The sequence below is a fragment of the Lissotriton helveticus genome, chromosome 6 (assembly GCF_964261635.1).
Source record: "Lissotriton helveticus chromosome 6, aLisHel1.1, whole genome shotgun sequence".
In the NCBI taxonomy this organism is placed as follows: Eukaryota; Metazoa; Chordata; class Amphibia; order Caudata; family Salamandridae; genus Lissotriton; species Lissotriton helveticus.
Window position 1 is genome coordinate 1771509168 of NC_136067.1, and position 16153 is coordinate 1771525320.

A 16153-nucleotide genomic window follows, 5' to 3' on the forward strand; every position below is an offset into this window, starting at 1 on the left:
CTGGAGCTTCATCACACTTGCGATACAACTCCAGCAATGCGCCACCTTTACGGCACAGATACGTCACGCATCTGTGCTGTTTTTGCCCCATGATGCGCCGCATTGTAAATGCAGCACACCATAGGTGATGGAACAGCGGCACAGAATGACTAACACATCCCTGGTGATGCGCCAGTCATCATAAATCTATCCCTATGCTTCTTATCTTGTTAGAGATGAACCGCCATATGTATCATCAAAGTTTTTTGCATTTCCTAAATAGCGAACTTTAAGGAATAAATCGCGATTCTTTACCATTCCTAGTTTGCGATGAGCTATTTGCTAATTACAAATTACCCATTCATTTCCATGCAGCAGGAGGCCCATAGGAATGAAGGCGCAATTTGCGATTAGCAATTACCTCATCGCAAATTACGAATTTTTCCGAGGGTGCAGGGGTGTCTCAAGAACACCCTGCTGCACCCCTGAAAAAGAAATTTGGGGGCATATGGCGCACATACATTTTGAAAACATTCCTTTACCTCAAAAACGATTTTCAACTCATAATTTCAAAACACTGCACATGGGGAAATGACTTAAAATGTCCTTAAGACACATAAAAGCATTTTTTGATTGCCTTTGCAGCATGTTTCAGTCACCTTTAACATGCCTATGTAACGCAAACATTCAAAATCTAAATTTGCCATGCACAGGTGGGAGCATATTTACAAGCAATTTGCTCCACAGACAAACTTCTTACATTGAAATGGGAAATATAACATCAGAGACTCTCAATTACCTTATAAACAAGCAGACACCATTATGTCCTTGTCATCAATATTAAAACCATTGCTTTTTCTCAAAAACGATTTACAAGTCATAATTTGAAAACACTCCACAGCTCCTATGCACATAAAAACCCTGTCAGTACTAATACTTCACATTTTCTCCAATTACAATTTCTCAAAGAAACAAAATCTATTTGTAAAACACTTGAGACAAAGCAACATTTGAAAAACACAACTTTCTTCATAATTTTCTCCTTAAAGCACACTATTTTCTATCTAAATTAAAGAAATCTTTTCTCACCTTAGCAAATACTTTGACTTTCAAAACAGTCTCAGAAACACACCAATTTGTCTTCAGCAGAGCAAAAGGTATGCACTCCAGAGTCTGCAGCTATCAAAAGCACAGAAATGCTGTAATTCTTCACACATATCTCTCATGTCACCCAATCAAAACTCTTCCCTCACTTTTTTTCAAATCAAAACCCTTCCCCCCTCTGCCCCCTCTCTGCTTTTTCTGCATAGCAACCACCTCTTGCAAGACCTCTGGTGTTTCCAAGTTCACACAACAATGTTGCAATTGAACTCTGAACTCTCAGTGCACCTGCATATCCAGTGCAATCTTTCATTTAATGATTTTTTCTTCGCCACTCAAAATACATCTTTCAACGAACTCATCCATGCACCCTAACTTTCTGTTTTCAGCAATCAAAATCCACCAATCACTCTTACTGCTTCATTAACACAGAAACTCCTCAGTTTTTTTCATTTTACACTCTCATTTTTTCAACTGCCATTTCATTGCCACACTTCATCTGACTGCAGGAGAACCTTCTCTCGCCATGTTTTCTGTCTGGATTGTTGGACATAGTTACATCTATTGGGCTCAGAGGTACGCTGAAAACAGGAATTTACCTAACCTCAATTTACAAGATGTGGAAATTAAGTGGTTTGGCCACAGAGGATTAAAATGTCACCAATTGATACCATTGGTGAAAACCTTTATGCATTTGCCAAAACCTGACCTGTTAATTGTGCACTGTGGAGGTAATGATTTGGGCACTTTGACTGGGGTAGGTCTGGAAATGCTTTTAAAGGACACCTTTGAGCAATTGATGGCACTTTTTCCTCAGACTGCCTTGGTATATTCAAATATATGCCAAAGACAGAAATGGAGGTGGTCGAACCAATTTTGTCCACAAATTGAGAAATCGAGGAAGCATGTAAACAAATCTGTTTCAGCTTACATGAGAGACCATGGAATGGGCTCCCTGTACAACAATAACTTGCGTTACTACATGCAAGATATCTACAGAGGAGATGGAGTTCACTTCTCAGATGAGGGCAACAGAATTTTCATTCTGAATTTAAGAATGTGCATTGGTACCTACTTATAAGTACCTAAATATACCATAAACCCAAAAGCTCTTCTCAGAGCTACCCTACATCTGATCACTCACAATTATTATTTTACTCTAACTTTTTTCACTAATTTTCAAGAAAGTACGCTCCCCAGAACGCTTCCCGGTTCGCGAACCGGGCGCACTCCACGCAAAAAAACTAAAAAAACGATATATTTTTTTTTGCCCTGCGAGACCCTTTTAAAGCCTCCACATCAAACCTAGGGGGTCAGGGAGGATCTACTATGCCCCCTTATGGTCATTTGCCCCTTCGCTTTGGCCTCCTCTTGTCTCTCGATCCTACCGAGAGACAAGATGGCGGCCGCTACGGACTGTTTGGAATGTTTACAGACGCCGAAGAACCAATCAGCTTCGAAAAAGTCCGTAACGCGAAAAGTACGCGAAGCGGAGCGCTGTTACAGATATATATCTTTTTTTGAACGTTAATTTCTCAAAATCCACTGGAGCACATATATTGAGACCTAGCAAAGGCACATCGGGCTACCAGTCCCTACAATTTTGCCAAGTTTCGTGCAAATCCATTCAGCCGTTCGATTATTATTATTTTTTTTTTTTTTGCCCCGCGGGACCCTTTTAAAACCTCCACATCAAACCTAGGGGGTCAGCGAGAATCTACTATGCCCCCTTATGGTCATTTGCCCCTTCGCTTTGGCCTCCTCTTGTCTCTCGATCCTACCGAGAGACAAGATGGCGGCCGCTACGGACTGTTTGGAATGTTTACAGACGCCGGAGAACCAATCAGCTTCGCTTCACAAAGCTCCGTTGCGCGAAAAGTACGCGAACCGGAGCGCTGCCCGGTCCGCTGTTACAGATATATATCTTTTTTTAAACGTTAATTTCTCAAAATCCACTGGAGCACATATATTGAGACCTACAAAAGGCACATCGGGCTACCAGTCCCTACAATTTTGCCAAGTTTCGTGCAAATCCATTCAGCCGTTCGGGCTAAAAGTGAGGCCAACCGCCCTATGGAAAACTCAATGTTAAAAACACGTTTTGGGACCCCCCTTTTTTCTCGACCCCCCCTGGACGAACCCCCCCCAATTTTCAGGGGCTGCTCAGAAACAAAATGTGCCATTTTCCTGAAAATTTCAGCCAATTCCGTCCACAAACGCCAAAGTTATTAGACATAGAATTTTCAAAAAACCCATAGAGAAAAAATCCTAACTATATATACCTACTGGCGACCGCCAGTAGGTAATATATATATATATATATATATATATATATATATATATATATATATATATATATATATATATATATATATATATATGTATATATATATACATTATAGGGAAAGAGTTGGATAGCAGAGGGGTAAAAATTACTAATCCTACTCCAGTGAGTGCAACAGTAGGGAAAGTTTTGGATAGCGGAGGGATCTAATTTACTATTCCCACTCCAGTCAGTGCAACAGTAGGGAAAGTGTTAGATAGCAGAGGGGTAAACATTACTATACCCACTCCAGTGAGTGCAACAATAGGGAATGTGTTGGATAGCGGAGGGGTACAAATTACTATTTGCACTCCAGTAAGTGCAACAGTAGGGAAAGTGTTAGATAGCGGAGGGGTAAAAATTACTATTCCCAATCCAATAGGTATAACATTAGGGAAAGTGTTGGATAGTGAAGGGGTCAACATTACTATTCCCACTCCAATGAGTGCAACAGTAGGGAAAGTGTTGGATAGTGGAGGGATAAAAATCAATATTTCCACTCCAGTCAGTGCAACATTAGGCAAATTGTTGGATTGCGGAGGATAACATTTACTAATCGCACCTCCAATTATTGTAACAGTAGGGAAAGTATTAGATTGAGGAGGGGTAAAAATTACTATTCCCACTCCAGTGACTGCAACAGAAGGGAAAGTGTTGGATGCGGAGGGGTAACAATTAATATTCTCATTCCAGCCGGTTCAAAATTAAAAACAAACAAAATATTAACAACATCAATATTTAAAAAACAATATAAATAAAAAATATATAAATATGTTAAAAATGTAAATACAAATGTATTTAATATTTTTAAAAAACTTAAAAAACATATTAAAATGTTTAATACATATGACAATACCTGCAAATATTATATTAAATAAAATAAAAAATAAATTAAAAGCAAATAAATGTTTTTTATTGTAAACTATGTAGAAACGAAAACATTTATATTACATATTTTTTTTATGTTTCCTACCCTCTAACGCCATACAATTCACATCCCACATCAAAATTGTTTTTTTAAATGTTCTTCCATAATTCACATAATTGATTACTAATTAAAAAAATATTATTAATTGAAAAACAAATTAAAACTCATTAAAATTAATAAACTTTCCACACTTTACCCCCATAATCCAAACAACCCGAAGCTAAAAGTAAACTGTAAAAAAATTAATGACACAATTAAAACATTTTCAATAAAAAAATTTATAGTATTTAACAACTAATTATCAAGTAAAAATGTATTAATATACCACCCCACCTTTTCCTTCTTAGTTGGAGGACCAAAGTGACATGACAGGTTGGTAAGCGATAAATCAGTTAGACAAGTACTGTGGAACTTTGTGGTAAAAAGCTCTGTGTGTTAGAAACAAGCTTTTGAACCTCACACATTCTTTGACAGGCAGGCAATGCAGGTCTTTTAGGCTGGCTTTATGTGCGCTCTCCTGATGAGTCATGGAATTCTGCACCAGCTACAATCTCTTCAGGATGTAGGCAGGCAGAACCCAGTAAAGTGAGTTGGCATAGTCCAACCTAGAGGTGATCAGGGCCTGGAATTGCTGGAATTACATTGGAGGCTGCCATCGGGGATCTATTGAAACACAGTGGTCAGACATGCCTTGAAATTATTCAGTGCATTGGGAGTTTTTGGGTCTAGAGTGAGGAGCAATTGATACCATCGGTGTAAGAACCATTTGTACACCAAACAATTTTATCAGAGTCGCCAGAGGGGCCATATACACATTGAACAGTTTGAGGATCAATGCGGACCACTGAGGAACTCCAAAACCCAATGGTTTGGGTTCTGAGGAGAAATTGGCCATCCACACTGATACCCGTCAGAAAACAACACAGTCACACCAAGGGTGAGCCACAGACGCCTGTGCCTCCAAGACACTGCACAAGTGTGGAATGCGAGACTGTACCAAAAGCTGAGCATAAATCAAGGAGAACCAGTCTGACCTGCTTCCGCTGCTTTGATTCATTTTAGCCTATTGGTGTCTTCGCATTTTTTCCAAATGAGTGCTTATGTTACAACTGATTTATTCATTATTATCCCACAGCCGGAAACACACTGGTGCAGTCAGGTTGGTCACGCCCGTGGCTTGTGCTTGTCACACATAAGATAGGAATTCGTTTTGGAAGTTATGAGTCAATGAAGCATTTTAAAAATATTTATTTTAATTATTAGTGTGTACTGCACTGAAACTGTGGTGACCATCCTCTCTATTTATACGACTGTTTAAGCATATTTTAACAAAGGGCAAAGGCAGGGCTCGTGTGGAATGTGGCCGGCAGTGTCCATGTGATGACAGCGGGTATGGGCAACATTTAAACTTGTGATCGTCTTAAACTTCTTACTTGAAACAAAATCGGCTTCTTTTGATGCTTAAATTGCTCCATGAAAACATGATTTTACTTTCGCTGAAAGCTTTGAAGGGATGTCACATGGATGTGTTGGAGCAGCAGGGTTTTAAGTTCATGTACTGAGTTTTGAGTTGGGATGTTTGGTTTCATCCTAAGCTGAAATATAAAAACAATTATGAAGAGGAAAAGTGCAGTTTCCTCATTGCGAATTGCCATGTTTATTAAACAGTGCCATAGGTATATATTTTCTGGGGCCAAATAAAGGAAAGCTGTGAAAGAGTCTGGAACATATGGAAGTTGCACAGATGAACTTCACCAAATATCCTAATCTGGACAAACAGTGCCCTCCATCAATTGAGCAAACACAAGGGTCACAAAGTCCCATGGGAAATAAAAATCAAGAACACAACCAGGTCCTAGTGATTATGTACCAACTACACATCCACAAACAAAGCGCTGGGAGTACTTCCATGAAGAGCATACCGAACTTTTTGAATCATAGATAGACTTTATCATAAAGAGATAAACAGGAAAAGATTACTATTGTTGGAAAACTAAAAAGATAACAGCGTAGTGTGCAGTTGCTAAGAAGACAAGTACTGAGCACTGCCCTGCGTATTTGTAAAAAGAAATAAGGAAATGAACAGTTTATGAAAAATAAGATTGATGATTATTGCTTGACTATTTTCAGACTTTTTTCTGGAATTGCAGCAATGAAGGCTAAACTGGAATTTTATGTGATATATTGTTACCTTGGTACCTCGTTCCCGAACCTAAAGATAATTATTGGAGTTGTTTATTATCCTGCAAAACGAAGAATAGGCCTGGGCCTGTTAAACCTGACCTCGGTGGGGCTGTAGGAGATGAATGTAGGCTCAAGTTACTCTGGGGCATATTATCAACAACTAGCGATATTTATCGCTAAATGAGCTGATTGATATTTTTTTTTATCGCCGCGCATCGCCGGATTTTATTGCAGAGATAACGTGCTATTAGCAACATTTATCTCAAATGCGATAAAATATCCGGCGATAGTGGCTCAATGCTTGAATATCGATGGAAATCCAGAGATATTCAGGCATTAACGCCAATAGGGTCTTAACCTGAATATCCAACGCCCATTGGATATACTGGTTAAAAAGTGGTCTGAGCAGGCATAATCGCGCTCAGCGCAAATTTTTTTATCGCTGTGCATGCGTTGATAATAGGCGATAGCGATGTTAGCGACTGCTTTCAGTCGCTAATAAGTTGGGTATGCCCACTTTGCATGTCATCAGCTATAAATAACGCTGACATGCAAAGCGGGCCCCCAAACCGCTCGCTAACGCCTACAAACTGTCGCTAACTACTGTTAGCGACAGCTTCCTCATAGGGCGATGAAATTATCGCCGCTTTAGCGGAAAAAAGTCCCGCTAAAGCAGCGATAAGGCCCTTGATAATATGCCCCTCTGTGACTACAGTTCTCAAACTGCGACTTGTCATACAATGCATTTTTGAGCCGTACCAACCTCGAGTCAGGGGGAGCAGAATTGTAATATGGAATTCCACTCTGCCCGATTGAGAGAGGTCGTGGTTTCCCAGACCTCGTTTTCCAGGTTATGGGAACACTTCACCCATTTTTCCCTTGCAGTAATTTCACCTAGAAAAATCGCATGATGTTTTGACTTCAGCAAAGCCTCATTCCTTGTTTTTTTGTTCTGATAGTATGAGGGATAGCTCACAATACTCCTCCCTGCCAGATATTTCCTTTCGCTTCCCCCTCATGCTCAACATACCCACCTCTCACCCACAGTATCCCACTCTGAGGCAAAAGCATACAAAATTCAATGTGGTTTACTACCAGTAAATTCTGTCTCACATGGTAATATCCCATTACACTGGGCTTAACTTGAAATTGGACCGTATTGGCAGGGACTACTGCACAGTAACAATAAATTTGCATACAATGATCAAGGCATTATGGGTGCCACCTGAGAGCAGGCCTCTTGTTGTGGTGTCTTTGTACATACAACTGCAACCACTCAGTGGCAGGAAACCAGAGTCCATTGATTTCCCACCCCAAAGTGTGCCATCTACTGACCTGCACTATCTGAGCAGAGGTCTTTACTTGCAACAGACTTGGCAAGTAAGGCTCGCCTGCCTTTCATTTCTACCAATGCTGGACCAAACGGAATCCCAGAGCTACATCCGTCAGTCTACAGGACTTAGCATTGTACCAAATGATAATCCCCAAAGATGTTCACAATCCTCTTTTGAGGTGTTCATAGTTGTTCACAAGCATAAGACTCTGATTCAATGAAATATGGTGACCCTTCCTGAGGGTATATGTATGAATAGAATGATGAGAACCTGCACACCTAAAGTATATACTTTAATCTTATCAAGTATTGAATATTTAAATTTTGAAAAATGTACTCAATGGTGCCACCCTGTTACCCGGACCAGCTACTGCCAGGTTCAGCAAATCTAAATAACATGAGAACAAGAACTGTCACATTAATACAAGGTGCACTTTACACCAGCCCAAAATGGTGCTTTGCAATTTCAATGATGATTATGCTTTATGAAAAATTAACAAGTTAAACAAATTAAATGTATGCACACATCTTATAAAATCTGATGTACAAGGCCTACTAAAGCCAATCTCAAATTGAAACCACTGATCAATGGTGTCACAAAATCAATGATTCATAGACATCATAGTTGATGAATAATATATTTTTTATGCACATACATTTTTCAAATTCCAGATTCCGTGTAGAGTTATACATCCCAATGCATTTCAGCGCCATTTTGAGTGGGTGTAAAGTGCACCTTGTATTCATGTGACAGTTCTTGTTCTCATGTTATTTAGACCCTTCTTGAGGGCCATGTTTTCTGTACTTTGCTTTTGCACCCGGAGTATATACGTCCAGGTCCTACAAATAAGAGTAAACACCAGCAAGGAGTGGAGAATAGAAGGCAAGAATTCCAAATAGGAGTGGAAGGTTAAAAGGAATCCAACCGTAACAGGAAGCGCCATCCGGAAACAAAAGTGCGCCAACAGGAAGCAAAAATACACCAAGCAGGAGCAAAGGTCGCCAACAGGAGCAAGAACACACCAGCAGGAGCAAGGAATTTTCCAATGCAAGGCAATGAAGGATTCAGTCCCTTAAATACCCATAGTCAGGAAGTGATGTAACAGGAAATAAGCAGTTAGATAGGCAAAAAGGAAATGTAAGGTATAGGAAAGTTTGCCATCTTGGAAAGGGAAAAAAAGAACCTATCCAAGGCCCTCTGGGAAACGGGATTCAGGACTCACGGGAAGTAGAAGTAACAAGATGTCACCAGGAGAAAATATTTTAAGCTGCAGTGAAACTTGCAAAACAAAAGGTGAGTGAAAATATGCCTCATAAAAGTACTGGAAGCCGCAGCTGTGTTCCTAATGTGTATTAATGAGCATTAATGGGCCGCCGCGTGGTGCTGCGGCGTGCCCGACTAGACATAAATGTGCAGGGTGTAACCGCAATGCACCTGAACCAAAGCCTGCAATGATTAAGTAGGCATCGCTACTGGATGTTTTTTAGTGATACCGACACCAAAACCAGCCTTGAGTCACACGTATTTTGGAGGTCTTTATTGCCCCACAGAGTGCACGCTTAATGAGCGAGTTAGAAAACGCCATCCCGCTCGTGGTTATATACACAGAGATCCAAACATGGGATCGTACAAGCGGCTCACATTCTCCGCGCTCTCACTGCTATTAGATGCGACAGCGCCCGAAGAAACGGACTGAAACTTAAACTATGTGAACACAGTCCATTGTTTTAGCACCCACTGAGAGCCACACACAGCGTCGAGAAAGCGGCATACGCATACCGCACTCCCATTGCTACTGGAGGCGACAACGCCCCGTAGATACGGATTGATACCTCCTTTGTAAGCGCAGCCCATTGTTTTAGCATTGAATTTTTATCAGAGCCAAGCCAGTTCAACAGTACTAATCGCTCTACATGTGGAGAGCCCTTATTTTTATATAAGCAGAAATAGTTTCTCCAGCCCTGGTATCTCTGCAAAAATAGTCTCTCCAGTCCGGGTATCACCACTGAACTATTACATTACTTAAACATAATTGATTAGTCTATGGTTTCATAAATTCTGATGTGATCATCCTACTTCATTCTCCCAGTACTACGTACAAATCATTTGGTGGTAATTTCCTGACAAAGGCACTTCCGAGTGCCGAAACGGCCGTCGAAGAAACGATCTTCATCAATTATAACTGTTCATTTTGTATTTTTTAATCAAGTATTTTATGATATGTATGTAAAATAGTCATTTGATGACCTTTTTAAATTACAAATGTATTTGTTTATATAAATTAAAATGTATTGTTTTTTAACTTTTGTTACTTTTTTAACTCATTCGTTTCATTGCACACTTTTACGATTTCCGGGGAACTTTATTTTCCATTGTGTGATCGCCACGGGATGAGCCATGACCCGCGGCACAACACTGGTATATATTTCTGTGAAGGAAAGCTCACGTATATCAATGGAACAACAGAAATCACACCCCTCATAAATTCCACTCCTCTCCCGATAACAACAGTTCCCCACTTATGTTGTTGGGCCTATTTCAGGGAACAGGAGAAGCCTCCAAAATAACTGTGGAAGTATAAGAATTTTTGCTTTAGAGGGGCTTGGCCAGCGGCATGCGAGACTAGACGTGTCTCCCGGGAGCTCCCGGCCGACGTCTAAAGATCCGACTGAATTTGGCACCTTCATGGTCTGAAAATTACACACCGGCACTAGGAGGTGAACAGGAGGGGTTTGAGCGATCCGACGCGCAACACAGTGCCCTTTGGTGCGAGCGGTGCCGGTGTATATGCGACGCATCGGATGGCAAGGAGCTCGTTAGACAAAATGACGGCGGAGTGAATGGCCGGAGAGAGAGACCCTCAACTGACCGGGTGGTCGCGACATCGGGGAGGAGAGCGGCGCAACGTATCAGTGGACCCCGCTGTGCTGGAGAGGCAGTGTTCGCCCCTGTGTCGGCGGGCAGTCCGGAGGGTGACGGACCCGCGGGAAGAGTGAGGTGCACCGGCTGTGACCCGGCCACACGGAAGTGGGCTGTACGGGGGACCAGATCCAGAGGGTCCGCGGGCGCAGCGACCCTGCTAGGAGAGCGAGACTGGCACCGGGAGGCTGGTGAAGTGAACCGGAGGGACGGCGGACAGTACCGGGTTGCGAGGTACCCCTACGCAAGATGGCGACCGCAGTCCCACACTGACGTGAGGAGGAGACCCCTGAGGCGCCGACAAGCAGAGTAAGTGGCGCCCCGCCAGCAAATTCTGCAGCGACGGCCCGGAGGAGGCACGGGGGATTGCCAGGACAGCAAGGTAGCCAGTGAGGTGGACTGGTGCGCCGAGGCCTTTACCAAGATGGCGGCCACGACGGTGGAATCCTACAGCGCCTGAGGAGCTGGCAACGGAGCTGGAGTGACCGTCAGACACGAGGCAGCGGGAGAAGGTGGCAGGTACTCCCCCCCCCCCCCGCACCTGAGGGGCAGTTTGGTCACGAGAGGAGCGGGGGCACGCAGCACCTGGGCAAATCCAAGATCGGCGAACTCGGCCGCCGGCGGTCCGACTGGCCGGGGGGTGCACACGGCGGAGCGGGAGAGGAGCTGCTGCGCCGGCCCACGGGCACGGCGGGGGGCGCTCAGCGGAGCATCTGAGGGAAGGAGCCCCATTCCAGCCGGAAGGCTATTTGTCTGGAGCGAGAGACTCAGTAGCTGCACATACCCGGGTGGGGGGCAGCAATACGGTGCGGAGGGGATTGGGACGCCCGCCCAGTATACCACCCGGATCAGTCTGCCAGTACCGTGCACGGTGGTGGCAAGCCGCAAGACAGTAGCGATCGTACGGCAGACGGCACCCGGCGCACGTGGCACGAGGTGTGGAGGACTACGCAGGGGTGCCCACGACAGACTAGCCGCTCCACGAACTCAGCTACGATGGTGAAGAAGGACCACCTCCAGCCCAAGCCGCCCAAGCAAGGCACGCTGGACACCTTTACAGCGCCGAAAACGTCCAAAGACAACGCTGGTGCTACGGCAGAAGGAACCACCGACACGGATAGGCTGTTAGCAGCGATTCAGGCGTCGAGATCGGACATTCAGGACTCCAGAGCGGCCCTGGAGGTTAAAATTGGGGAGGTGGGATCCGAAGTCACGCTCCTGCGACAGGATTTCAAGAACCTTTCCGCCAGAGTGACAGAGACTGAAACGCGAATTGGTGAGGCCGAAGACTCGATCACGACGCTCAAGAAGGATATGGTGGAGCTCCAGGCGTCGCACAGACAACTATTGTGGAAGGTGGACGACGCGGAAAATAGGGCCAGGCGCAACAACCTCCGCTTCGTGGGTTTCAGAGAAGGAATCGAGGGGAACAATATGGCGTCATTCCTGCATAAGTGGATCACGGACACTTTCACAGGGGCCCGCTTCTCCTCCTGCTTTGTGATCGAAAGGGCGCACAGGGCGCTCCTTGCAAGACCTCCAGAGGGTGCCAGGCCCTGACCGGTGATCGCCCGCTTCCTAAACTTTGCAGACAGAGACTTAATACTGCGCGAGGCGAGGAAGATGGGCAACATCAGACTTGAAAACACTACCATAATGATCTTCCCGGATTATAGTCAGGAAGTTCAGAAGCAAAGGCGCTCCTTCGAATCTGTGAAAGTCAAACTGCGATCACTGAACATTACTTACATGCTGCTCTTTCCGGCGAAGCTCAAGGTGCTGTACAAAGATAAGGCACACTTCTTCACACACCCGGACGACGCATGGCAGTGGTTGGAGGAAAGACCGATTCTCAATAGTCGGGAAACGGTTGGGAGAGAGGAACTGGCGAAAGCAGCACAGGAGAAGGCACGCTGGGGCTCCCCACAACGGCAGAGGAGGAAATCCAGAAGATTGCACTCGAGGTACACAGGGACCCCGTATCAGCCGCGCCCGTCAACAGGAACCAGGAGAGGAAGATCTGAATCACCAGGGACGTCGAGCTGGGCGCACAAGTCACCGTTGAGGCGCCAGGACCAGGCCTGCTCGGATGGGGAAGGGGGACGCCTCCGGAATTCAGACGGGAATGATGAACAATCGGACAGTGATCACCGCTCATTGCATCCACTGGAAGCTGAGATACGGCAGTTGGAACAGGACAGAACTGATACTCACTGCAGCACGGTACCGACCACGCAGGATTCACACTCCTGACCGTGGTGGAGGTAGACGGCAGGATGGTCGGTTGGGACACGGACATGAAACGCAAGTGGCCACAACCCTTTCAGTTGTTGTTTTCGTTTACTTTAACGCCCTTTTCTGTTTTTCAGGAACAGACACTTTGTTGGTACAATAGTTGTTCCGCCACTTAGACAAAAACTCAAGAAGTGGTGCATACCTCGGCTGGGTCGAGCGCCAGGCAGAGGGAATACACCACGGGTTGATTTAGGCGGAGTTCTGTGCGACATAGTTGGATAGAGGGTGGGAGAGGGGGGGTGACAGACCGACTTCTACCAACAGCTTGTACCTCGATGGGGTCGAGACTGGAGGGGGAGGGAGGTGGGGAGGGGGGGGGGAAGGGGAGAGGGGAGTTACAACGAGTTGGGGAAGTTGGTGGGGTGTTTGGGGAAGGGAACACATGAAGGAAGACGGTAGGAAACATAAGAAACTAATTGGTTGCACACAGTTGCGGGGGCCTCCTACCACAAGGCAGAGAAGTTGCCCACCATGGCAGGTACACTGACATCAACGGGAAGATTACACAGGGGAGTCTCCATTTTGGCGTGGAATGTTAACGGCCTGGGGTCCAAAATAAAGAGAGGTCTGGTGAATTCCTACATTAAGCGACTAGCCCCGGACATGGTTCTCCTGCAGGAAACACACATGAAGGTAGGGACATGCACGTTCATAGCGAGGGGGAGATACAAAGTCCTGGCACATGCGGGCTACACTTCAGGGGCGAGGGGAGTCGCAATACTAATTGACAAAACGCACCCATTCACCATAACGCGCACTTGGAGTGATCCACAAGGCACATACGTGGGGGTACAGGGGACGTGGAATAGACTAAACATGACAGTGGTTTCGGTCTATGCCCCTCCGAAACTCCAACCACGCACACTCAGAGAGGTGGCGTCCATACTGCTGGACACGGCGGATACGATGCAAATAGTGGGGGGGGACTTCAACGACGTCATGTCGGAGGAACTGGACCGTTCGGGACCCACGCGCAGAGGGGGGGCACAGACAGCGCTGGCGGCTTACATGGCTGAGATGGGGCTTACTGACACTTGGCGCTGGCGACACCCGACACAGGAGGCGTACTCCTTTTATTCAGGGGCACATAAGGCCTTCTCCAGGCTAGACTACATTTTCATGGCACGGCAGTACCTGGCGGAGGGAGATGAGTACACGTATAAAGCAAGGGGGATCTCGGATCACTCCCCCCTCTATGCAAAAGTGGGGAAATCCACCGAAAGACGAGAAACGGAATGGCGCCTAGCGGCCTGGGATATTCAAACTCCAGACATACTACGGGGTCTGAGGGTGGACATAAAGGTTTACGTTGCAGAAAACGAGGGTTCGGTAGACTCCAAAATTACCTTCTGGGAGGCCATGAAACCGGTGTTGAGAGACAGACTCAAAGGGAGACTGAGGGACGAAAGAAACAGGCGGCACAGGGAAGCGATGTCGTTGGAAACTGAAATCCTGACCTTGGAAGGTGACTATCACATAAACAAAAGGGTAGGCACACTGAGGCGGTTGCAAGACAAACAAAGGGAGTACAGAGAGCTAGTATCGAATGAGGCAAAAACGCAATCGCTAGCAACGTTACATCGCCTCTATGATGTAGGCGACAAATCGGGCAAGCTGCTGGCGTGGTTAGGAAGGAAAGAGAGAGCGGCAAGGTGGGTGGCACAAGTCAGGAGGGACGAGGGGGACATGGAAACAACTGACAGGGGCATTGCCGATGCGTTTGCACTTCACTACGAGAACTTCTATAGAGCAAGGGACCTAGGATCGATCGACGAGGCCATACAATACTTGGACGACGTGGAGGTGCCGTCTCTGGAGGGGGAACTCAGTGCTCCACTCGAGGAGGCAATTACTCGGGAGGAGATTACCACAGCCATTAATGGCTTAAAAACGGGGAAAACACCGGGGCCCAACGGGTTCCCGGCGGAATTCCTTAAAAGAACAGCTGACTTACTAACACATCACCTCCTGGCCCTATATGTCGAAGCTTACGACACTGGGAGCCTCCCTCGAGATCTAGAATTGGCAACCATCGTACCGATACACAAACAGGGTAAGCCAATAGAGGACTGTGCCTCATACCGTCCCATCTCACTGCTGAATATGGAGGTGAAAGTGCTAGCCATGGTTTTGGCGGCACGCCTACGTACAGTCTTACCTGACCTGGTTCACGCGGATCAATCCGGGTTTTTGCCGGACAGAGCGACAAAACTCAACCTCCGACGGACACACAACTGGCTTCAAGAGGTGAAGGATAGGACGGACCCGCATTGGTTCATGTCATTGGACGCTGAAAAGGCGTTTGACGCAGTGCACTGGCCATTCCTTATGGCGGCATTGGGTCGGTTTGGTTTTGGTCCGAACTTTCGGAAGTGGATAAGGCTGCTGTACACGGCACCGAAGGCACGGGTACGAGTGAATGGATGCCTATCGCGGGAATTTCAAATAGAGAGAGGCACCAGACAAGGGTGCCCGCTGTCGCCGCTGCTCTTCACACTCACCATAGAGGTGTTGGCGGCCAGAATTCGACAAAATCCGGAGATCCATGGTTTTGCGTGGGGTGAGAGAGGGGGGCCTCAGGAGAAAATCTCACTCTATGCAGACGATGTATTGCTCTACATTACGAATCCAGAGGCAACGGTAGGGGCCTTGTTCAGAGAGTTGGAGGGCTTTGGGGCAATGGCGGGCCATACCATCAACTGGCATAAGTCGGTCCTGTACACACCACAGGGGATGTTACAGGGGGTAGCACTGCCTGCCCGCCTACTCACCACGGTGGAGGGCTTCCAGTACCTGGGGGTCTATATCTCGGTGGATGCGAGGGCCTCCTTCCTCAAGAATGTGGGCAGAATAATGGTGGAGGCGGTGGAGGATATGGCAAGATGGAGGCAGTTGCCGCTCACCCTCCTGGGCAGAGCGGCAATGTATAAAATGATCACTTTACCCAAGTTCCTCTACGCACTTCAGAATGAGTACTACCCTCTCCCAGCCAACACTATTTCCAGAATCCACGCTGACATGCGATCCTTCATATGGCTGGGCAAACAACCACGCATCGCACTTCAGACGCTCCAACGACACCAGTATAAT